The following is a 10,829-nucleotide window of genomic DNA, read 5'->3' on the forward strand; positions in this document are numbered from 1 at the left end:
GCCCTCCCACGCTGGTGCTTCTAAAGAGGGACTGTGGTCAGAAGGACTGTGCTCCCTCTGCTGAGAGCAGGAGACAGCTCTTTCCAGGAGAGAAGCACTTAGCATTACTGTGAGCCCAGGAATGACAGGTATAGAATAAGCCCAGAGTGACCTGGGTGGTGAGTGACATTAGCCAACGGTGGTGGTGACCTTTTGGGAACAGGGATGTCAGATTTGGCTGAAGATAAGCAAGGCCAGTGCAGGGCAAAGTCCTGTGCTGGAGTGCTCATGCAGATTTCCCCCTGGATCTTAGGAACAAGGAAACTGAGGCTCAAGGAGTGGCCGTGAACTTAGGCAAGGTCCTGGTGGTCAGACCTGGATTCTGGTTCTGGTCCACCTCGTGGTCCACTCCTGTCTAGGTTCCTCCTCCTTGCCCTTCTCCCATGGCTCACAAGGACCAAGTGGCTCCTGGTGCTTGATAGCACTGCTGAAAAAGATGCCCAGGATGTTAGCATCATTTCCATTTGGATGCCCTCAGAGGCGAGGCATCTCACCTCTGAGGGCATAGACTGTTTATGAAATGGGGTGCCCCTGCGGGAAAGGCACCTGCTTCCCACGTTCACCCCAAGCATGGCCTTGGAGCTCCCTGGAACTATGGGCTCCAGACACTTCCAGGCGTCTGTCTTACTGTCCTGATAACACTGTGTCCCCTTTGGTTTGGACTAGGTTTTCCATGATCTCAAAAAGATGACTCCCGGATAATTAAATTATTTCTCTAAGGATTCATGAAAGAAGTTGACAGTTGGTATTAGAATAGAGCTTTTCAGGGTCAGTTTTGTGTCCGTTTTGAAGATGATGGCTGTGGCTTGCGGCAGGGAAGATCTGGCAAGAAACTTCCTGTGCTGGGTGGAGAACAGCTTGAGATCAGGGATGAGCATAGAGGGGACCACATCCACTCCTGTCCCCACATTCCCAGGCCAATCACTTGCCTTCCATGAGCCTCAGTTTCCCATCTCTAAAACACAAGAGTAAGCCCGATGACCTCTGTGATTGATCCAAATCAAAAAGAGATGGAGCAGTGCCGCAGTGACGGCTACGATGGAAAACCTCCCCCATGCTGACGGGAGGTATTAGGATTCGGAAGGAAAAACCACCGTGCTCACCTGAGCCAGGGAATGCAGTGCCCTCTCTTTCTCTCAAAATAGGAGGTTTAAGAAAGTGATGTGTGCAGCTCATCAACTGATTACAGGGGAAAGCAATACCAATGATGAGGAGAGCAGAAGGGAGCAGAAAAGGGATGAGAGAGGAAATGGGCAGGTGAAGGAAGAAAGGAAGAAGGGTTTACAGGAAGGGAATCCTAAGGCTTCACGTTTTACAGGTTGGTTTACAGCAATGATATGAGTCGACTGTCTACTGGGCAGGTGTGTATGCACACACACACACACACACACACACACACACACACACACTCCCATTCCGTCCCTAATCACAACAGTTATCCAGGGGGAAAAGTTCTCAGTCCCAAGCAGACCTGGGCCTTCACAAAGCACAAGACACACTGGGACCTCAGGGTGCAAAGAAGATTCACCACCTCAGTTTTGCCTGTCCGCTTGACCACAGACAAGACGATAGCAAACCTTTCTCCAAGGCCCCTGAAGATACTGCCAGGAGCCTGGAAACCAGGCCACCAGCCCACTCCCCTTTAGCACTGGCCACATGTCACCTGCTACAGTCCTAATGATTTCTCTTGCCTTGGGTCTCCAGGGGACAGAGACCCAGGCTCTGGGTTAATGAACTTTGGGATCCCTGAAGTGCTGCTGGCCTTGCCTCGCTCAGGAACTCCTGAGGCAGAAATAGGAGCCAGAAGCTCACCTCTAAAATGTGATTGCTCAAGACAGAAGCACCTTGTTCTCCAACTCCTGCCCAGCCAGCCTGGAGACAGACCAGATGAATGGACTCCAACTGCTTCCCCTGTGCCCAGTATCTTATGTCCAAAGTTCAAATGTTCATCTCCCCACGGGATAGACCAAGGAAGGCAAGAAGAGACCCTGCTATTGCCTGGGTGGGAACAGATATTCATGGGGTCTCCAAAGCCCCAAGAGAACCACAGATACCTCCCCTTATGCCCCAAACCCAATCCTTTTGTTGCATTCTCCAAACACTGGGTGGCCCCCTCCATGGGCTGGTGCTGTGCTCAGCTCTGGGAAGACAAAGAGGGTCTCCCAAGGCAGTCACAGCTTCCCGGGGAGATGAAGCACAAACACATGGGGCAGTCCAGATGGCTCCAGGCTCAGGGAGAACAGGGTGCTCCTGCCCAGCAGAGGCCAACCTCACACTTCCTAAGGTGTCCTTGCCCATGCCCATCTTCCCACCCAGACATATGCCCCTGCCCATCCTTCCCAAAGGAACCAGGCCTTCCACCAGGACCCCTCAGTCTTTGCTCTGGTCCAAGGCTGTTCCCAGCTATTTCTCAGTAGAGCAGATCTCACCCAAAGCAGGATCATGTCAAGTGCGAAAATGACTTAAAACCATCTTAGAAAGATTGATCCACGTTGAGTTCTGTAGATGGATCTGAGCCCTGTTTCCTCCACATCTTTCTCTAGTGTCTCTAGAGCCTTCTAGTCTCTAGACTTAGGACAAAGCTGACAGGTACTCCTTGGCAATCTGGTTGGAGCCACAGACCTCCCTTGGCTGCCTGCCCTGGACCAAGCTGCCCCTTCCTTGGTTGGCTGTTTCATGGCTGTCTTCTCCCAGTCACTGCCTCAGCCAGCCAAGGGCCCTCTCTCCTGCCCACTCTCCTTACCTACTCATATTGTCACCTGGGACGCAGGCCTGAGGACAGAGAGGGAGCTGCTCTCTGCAGCAGCTACCACTGCTGGCAGTGCCACCATGCACCTGGAGTTAAAAGTCAAGTCTGGAGAGTGCCCTTCTCGGTGGCCTGTTCAGTTCTAGGAATGACAAAGGGAAAAGAAGTGTCCCATGGTCCCCAAGTGCTAGGTATCCCTCGCTTTAACCGCTCCGAGAGCAGCTGATCCTAAAAAGGAGAAGCTTTTCAGAGACTTCACAGCCACAGCAATTTCCAGCCAGCATGCTCCGAAAGTCCCCCAGGCCAGTGGTCCCCACCTAGTAGCTTCCCTGACTTCATGGCCATCAGCCCCTGGCTGCTGAGCTCATCAGGTACGTCAGCCTCACCTGGAAAGAACTCACTGAACAACCCTACGGGACAGGTTACTCCTGGCTAGATAAGGTAAAATTACTTTTTTTTTTCTGGGCACAAAAGCAAAAGCAAATTTTTCTTGATTTCATTGGGGTTTTCAATTGAACACATCTGTAACCCTAACTTTAAAAAAAAATATATATATATATATATAATTTTCATTTGAAAGCAAGTATTTTTCAGTGGGGATTATTTTGGGATTTGAGATCACTGGGCTTCTCGCCCCATGCATTAATGCTTGCTGCTGTGTTGAAAATGCAGACATTGGTGACCACAGTATTAAGCCAAATTTAAAATCTTTAGTCTCCTCCATCTGTGTTATGTATCTACCTCATTATGATTTTTTTGGTTTCCTGTGCTTTCGTGTTGTGTACAATGTCAGAGGTGAAATGTAGATAAAAATATATATATATAAAAATATATATTTTTGCTTTGCAATAAAGTTCAAAGCTATAACACAGAATATTCATGAAATGTCATAGCCTTTTCTCGTGCTCTATCTTCTTAGCTGTGGATTGTCCTCGGGAGCCCTTTTGCCTACTCATTAGAGTCAATATTGTTGTGTTTGTCATTGGAAAAATTATCCTAATTCTTTTGACTATATTTTTTGACACATTGAATAAGACACTAGGATTCTTGAACAACTCTTGGTTTCAAAGGTGCTTTATTTCTGTGGACTCGAATGATCAAACGGAAGTGTCTCTGCAGACTCTAATCTTCCAGATAAAATTATCGATCTCCACGTCATTGTGCTTTGGGTTCTGAAAGACAGGTTTGTGTGGAGGGGGAAAAAGGAAACATTGGTTTGGCTTTGACTTTCTGAAGCTTTTGACATCCGCTTGTTTGTTTTGTCACTTCCACGTCTTGGCATGGAATAATGGTACTCCCTGACCCCCTGGCTTTCTTGTCTGATCTGTCTGCTTCCTACTTTTTGACTTTGCCGTTTCCTCTAGGCTGATTTTGTGCATTGTGCTATTTGGTGGTGAACTATGCTGTGCCCAGCCCCCACCTCTTCTCTAAACCCTCTGGAACTCTCTTCTGTACCATTTGGTAAGAGGGATGATACTTTGGAAACATTTGTAGTCTACAAGCCAGCGACTCCAGAAAGACAAGTTTTTCAGAAGAGTCCTGACCGATTAGAAGACAGGTTCATGGGATCTTGAATAGAAGGTGGATAGTCTGCAATGAATTCTTTTTATCTGTGTGTTTCAACAGAACTACTATCCTTTAGCTAAGCACATCTAGGTTGTGAGTTGTGTGGTTTAACAATCCCTGTTCATCTGTGTTTTTGGCCAAAACTATGTAAGACTTCTCTCAAATCCATGAAGAAAAGTCTAATAAATTAGAGTAAAATATTTTTAAAGTGACCCTTCTGTAAAACCCTATAAGTATTTTATTATTCCCTAGCTCCGGGGAGCTAGGAAAAATAGTAATTGGAGGGGGGGAAAATCATTTCTACAAATGGTGACTTTTTCCATAAAATACATACAATGCTACAAAATATGAAAACATCTGAGATTCAATTTCATAATCTTTTTTCTTCTGATAATCATACAGAATTACTGGTGTGTATTGATAGTTGACACTTTAACTTGTGTTTGGGAAGGTTTGCTTTGTTCTTTAGCAATGCTGAACTGTCATTCAAAACAATTCTGGCCGGGTTGTACTTTGCTTATCCTTGGCTGGTTCCCTCTTTTTGTGGTATAATGGTCTGTCTATGAATTAAAATGCAGAGAAAATGTAAACTGAAGATGGAACACACTGGAGTTGATTTGGTGGGAAAAATATAATGATAAATATTTATTTATATGTATATATACATATGTATAAGTAGGTGAGTGGGAATATATGATATATTCACACACACAAGAAACATGTGTGCACACACACGCACACGCACACACACACACACACACACACACACACACACACGAGCACAATAACAGTATGCTTCCAAAGTTGGTTTCTGATTCAGAGGAATTTTCTACCTCACTGAGCTTCCTATAATTCCAAGATTTCCAATGAAATCATTAAATGCTCAAAAATGTTTGCTACTTTTCAAATTTTTGTTTTCATGTTTATTTATGTATTTATTTATTTACTTTGGTACTAGAAAGCACAATTCTTACTATTTCCTATTCTTTGGGGGCCATAGCTGGGGTGGGTTCAGAGGAGCCTATTCCTAGGTCTTTTTTTGCGGAGTTCTTTCTTGTACCTTCTATCCCATCAGACAGCAAGAGAAAGTTGGCGGCAGGTGCACATACAGCTGTTCATGTCGGCTTCGCCTTTGCATGCACTGTGGTCTCCGGTTGGTTTCCGTGGAGGACTTGCTTAGCACAGACGCAGACCCTTCTGCAGTTTGATGCTGGGCTGACTCCTCCCTCCACGAGGGCTCAGGGCCACCTCCATGGTGGACACACCTATTTTCCCCAGGGCACAGAGAACAGGAATGTCAGGCATAGCTAGGGAGTTTCTTCCTGCATCTCAAGGAGACATTCTAAGTGAAGTGCTGGCAGCTCAGAGCAAGAGGTTTCTTCTATTTCTTTTAGTGGTAGGGTCCAAATGGACCAGATGCTGATGGTCACCCAAGCAAGAGCATGGATCGGACTCTGACTCAGCTGAGCCAGCTCTGTCCACATAGCAACCTTCTGCCCCTCAAGGACAAAGTCCTCTTGGTTGGAGGGAATCCCTGGTTTGTCAGAGCAGCATGGGAAAGGGGGAAAGGAAGGTGAGAGTCAAGTGTCTGTAAAAATGTGTTTTCTTCTCTCCCCCGCATCTCTCTGCAGGGTGGGCTGGTCCTCGGGCTTGACTGCTGTTGTTGGGTGGTTGTGGGAGTGCTCTGCACCGCTCTGAGGAGGCTAGGCAGGTTCTCCCATTGTTACCGATCTGGCACCTCTTTGCCTCTGGGAAGGAAGAAGGTGTTGTCCCAGGAGTGACCGTTTCAGGATGGATGCTTTGGGTCCTGGGAACAGTTTCCAGCTGCTCTTGAAATCCTCAATTTAAACCCCACTTCTGATCCCCCGGCTGATTTCTGGGTGCTCTGCTTCTGAACAAGAACAACTTGCAGGCCTGAGGAAGTTGGAATTCCCTGGACCAAAGGCAGGTTTCCATGGGCTATTGCAAACAGCACGAAGACTTCTCTACCAAGGTGCCGTAGCACCATGGTAGAGACTCACGTTTGGATTTCTCAGGCCATGGGGTCTGCCACACTCTGGCTCTCCTTGCACAGGGTGGCAGATAATGAATGAACCAGGCTTGGCACATGGGTGCCCTCCTGCCAGAACAGTATTTCCACTTCCAATTCCAGTCGCTTCTCAAGTGTTCGTTGAACATTTGCTATGCCAAGCACAGGTCTAGAAGCGTAGAGGATCTAAAGGCAAGACAAGCTCCCGGGAATGTAATAGGCGAGCTAAGCGTTGTACATCAATAACCACAATACAGTGAAAAACAGAGCCCAAAGAGAGGCACAAAGTACAGTGGGCATCCAAAAGAAGAGGTGATACTTCCAAGCAGAGGTAACAAAGGCGGCCTTGAAGCGAGTGCAACTCAGGTCTGGTTGGGAAGGAGTCACAGGAGATGGAGGCGGGTGAACAGGGATGGCCATGCCCACTGTCATGCTGTATCATTCATTCATTTGAGATGTTGTCTGCTTTCTGAGAAGAAAGCAAGACAATTGCCAGCAATGCATATTCACACCAGACCACATCTCACCATCTGTTAACATTCACCCAACTGTTGAAAGGACAGTCCTTTAGCTGCAGCTGGGTGGTCTCTGGGTTGGAAATGTGATCCAGGGAATGGAACCTCTTCTGGATACCCACGTTCCTTCTTCAAAGGCTTCAAGGACACCCCACCCAGAGCTGGGCTTGCAGGTGCTCATAGGTGTCCTGTGTGTATACCGTGGTGCTCATAGGTGTCCAGTGTGTATACCGTGGTGCTCATAGGTGTCCAATGTGTATGCCGTGGTGCTCATAGGTGTCCAGTGCATATGCCATGGTGCTCACATGGGTTTGGTGTGTATGCCATGGCTCAAAGTTCAGTTCACTGTAGCCTTGGTACATCTGAAACCTGTCCCTCTGGTCCTGCATACATGGTAGAAGCCATGAGGGATGAGGTCCAAAGTGGTGACTTGTTCATCTCCCCCAGTGACAGACTGAAGAAGATTGCAAAACATCAACTGACCCTTCTTCTGGAAACACTGAGTTTTTAAGGCCAAAGGGAAGGAATTTGGATAGCAGATGAAATTTCTTAAAGCCTAAGCTTCCCAAGAGACACAGAAGAGTCCAGCTTCTGTTTCTTAATAAGGTCTCAGTTCCACTTTGACAAGGCCAAACTTCTGGAATCTTTGAGACCACCACAGCCTTATAAGATGGTCCAGCCATGCAGGCTTCAGTCATCCCAGGACCCCCAACATGGAGGTAGTGTCCTCACCAGCCAGGGCCCCTACCGACTGTGGTGGCAGTTGGTCACAGTAGGCACAGCAGACATATCCTGATGGGAGCCCGGGTCTTTTGATTGGGGCAAGTCCCATTTCCTCCTATCGTTTGTGCAATGGTTCTGGCCTTTCAAGATACCACCGAGAGTATAGAAAAGGAGGCCAAGATGATTTTTTCTGGTCCCCAATGTCCCCAACCCTAAACACAGATTCTTCCACAGTATGTTTGGCAAGATCTTATGTTCTGAAGTTTAGAAAAATATAAAGACAAAAACATTTGGATGTTGGATGAGAGATGCAAAGACACAAAGAATAGAGTCAGTGTAAGAACCTCCCCAGAGGTAGGTCTGTTCCTGGAACTGGCATTTACCTTGGAGAGTGTGGCCTTGCCTTTGGTATAGAGCTCAGAACTCAGCATGTCTAAGTGGCAATGCAGGGATGGCAGTTCTGAACCTTAGGACTTATTATCAAAACAAACAAAATGGAAATTCCTACAGGTCTCTTGGTCTGATTCCCCATATCGTTCTCTCTTTAACCTGAGACAGGAGGATCACAGGTTCAAGGCCAGCCTCAACAACTTAGCAAGTCCCTCAGCAACTAAGTGAGACTCTGCATCTAAATAAGAAATAAAATAGGGTTGGGAGTATAGCTTGGCAGTAGGATGGGTTTGATACTCAGCACAACAAGAACAGCAACAACATAATAATTGTTAATAATAATAATGCTGCCAGTCAGTAGCCCCAAATCTTTTCAATATAGACCGGTTGGTGTCCACCTTCTGCCCTGAGGTGATCCTCAGCCCATCATCTGTTCAGAGAAAGTGACTTCTGCTATATACAAGCCATTTTAGACTCCAGGCTTTAATATGTTAAATTTTAATAATTCCCTTTACCACCCACCAGCTGTGCTTTGGATGAGTCTAGCCACCCATGCCCAATTACTGAGGGTGACACACAGATCTTCGCTGGTTCCCGTGTCCCGCACACACTGCACACCGTGTTGCGTACCTTGCACACCGCATTGTGTACCTTGCTCACTGTGTCGGCTGCCAGGAATGTGTTACCCAGAGTGCTATTCTTCTCAGACGTGACTCATATTGGCTGAACTTTTGCTTCATGTCAATCTGCTAAGTGCTTTTCTGTCTTTTTTCTTATTTAATTTTCCTAACTTATTTTCCTAATTTTCCTATCTTCATAGTGACCTTAGTATCTAGAGGAATGTGACATACAGCTTTAAGCTACAGATGAGGAAATGGAACTTGTATGCTTGAGTGATCTTCCCAACTTCCCTCCCTTAATAAGGGGTCTCGATCAAAAGCCCCATTCCTTTTCTACCACACCTCTGACCATGCACTCCCTTGCTTAATTTGGTGGGGGTGTTTTAACTTTTTTCCACTTCCTGTTGCCTAGTGGGACTTTGACTATTCACCCCGTACAATGGTACATTTAATCTGGGCCTGGAACAGCAGAGAATGGCTTTATCTGTGTAAAAACAACCCATCTTGAGATGTCTGAGAATCAGGGCTCTGTAGAATATGGTCTACTCTGACCTATGGAAAAGAAATTCTTCCCCTTATTTCCAGAGATATTCCTAAAAAGTTGCCTGGCATAGATCCTGTAAGAACTTACTTCATAGGTCAGTTGGTATCCTCTGAACTTCCCATGGAGGCCCCTTTGGCAGTATTCCTCCATGTAGTAGAGAAAGGATCAAGGCACTGGATGATGGCACCATTAACTTTTTGAGCCCAAATCACTAAAAAGAACTAAAAGCAACAAAGCTCTGGATCTAACAAGAGCCACTGCTTCCAAATTGGCCGACCCAAAGAAATGAGCTGTTACTGTGCTTCAGGAAGCTTGCTGAGACTTCGGCTTTGTCTGACGCCCACACTGGTAGCCATCTTCCCTGAGGTTAAGGAAGGTATTTCCTCTCTTGAGAACCATGGGTTCCTGAGCTCCCACACAGCCATTTCATTCTATCCATCTTACTCATCATTCACCTAGCAGAGATCCACTTGACTGGACCCTGTGGCCAAACAACTCACAGTCTGGGAAAGGAGAGAGAAGGCAGGGAGTTCAAAGGCTGAAAAATAAGACTGAAAGCATTGAATGCAGATAGAGCCTCTGAGCTTCTGGAATGCAAAGGAAAAGGAAGGAAGACGCCTAGGACCAGTGAGCTCAAAGACAGAGGAGATGACATGGAGCCTCATGAGCTCTCTGTCTTCACCTGTCCTGTGAACACAGTGTGTTCCCTCTTCTTCCCCTTCTTTCCCTAAGAGTAGCCCCACTGTACACAAATATTTTGTCTTTCTTGACCACCATTTTTAGAGGATGCTTCTTGCAAAATCAGTAAGAGCTTTATCCAAAGCAATACTCTCTTGGGGGAAAAAAAGGCTGGACTGGAAAGAAAAGGCAAAGGAGGATAGAGTAAGAAAAGATTCCTTGAGATAGATTGTTCTAGAAAGAAAAGTAGATTCCCCCCACCCCTGCTAATGCTGTTGGCCTCAACCGAGAGATGGAAGAATGAGTCCCTTTGCTTACCTCCAGGAGAAATGAAAGGCAGAGAACTCCACAACACTGCACCATGCTTGCTATCATTCTTATCCATCAGTTCTTCATGTCCATAAATCATACACTGCCATCCTGAATCCTATGGACTTACAGTGACTAGGTTAGGCCATATGCAATGAAGGGCTATGTGAGTGATAGAGAACAGTGAAGGGTATTTTCTTAGGAACAGCCAAAAGAGACATGGGGCCCAATAGCATGTCACAAGGGCCAACAGTGGCCTTGTATCAGTCAGCTAATCTCACAGAGAGTCCCTGTGAGATAGGAAGCCCTAGACCAATCCCACAATGCACCGTTAGACAACAGTGGATCATCTTAATTCTTTCTAAGAATTATTCTTTGTCACTTTTTTATTTATCAATGCCAAGATCTGCCTTGAGATACTTTATTGAGAAGTTTCTGACATTAAGGCATATTGTATCTATTGTGTTCACCATTTACCAGGGCCACATCTCTAAGATGTTATGTATTAACCTTCAAGGAAATCCATTTTAAAACTGAAGATCATGTCAATAGCAAGTGATTTCTTTTTTTTTTTTAAATCCTTGCCATTTAAGAGTGATGAGAAAGAGTGTCCTTTTTTTAAACCTTCAAGAAATAAATACCATTTCCTCCTTGATCTCCTGGTTCAGTT

The sequence above is a fragment of the Muscardinus avellanarius genome (genome assembly GCF_963383645.1).
Source record: "Muscardinus avellanarius genome assembly, chromosome: 14".
NCBI classification, from domain to species: Eukaryota; Metazoa; Chordata; class Mammalia; order Rodentia; family Gliridae; genus Muscardinus; species Muscardinus avellanarius.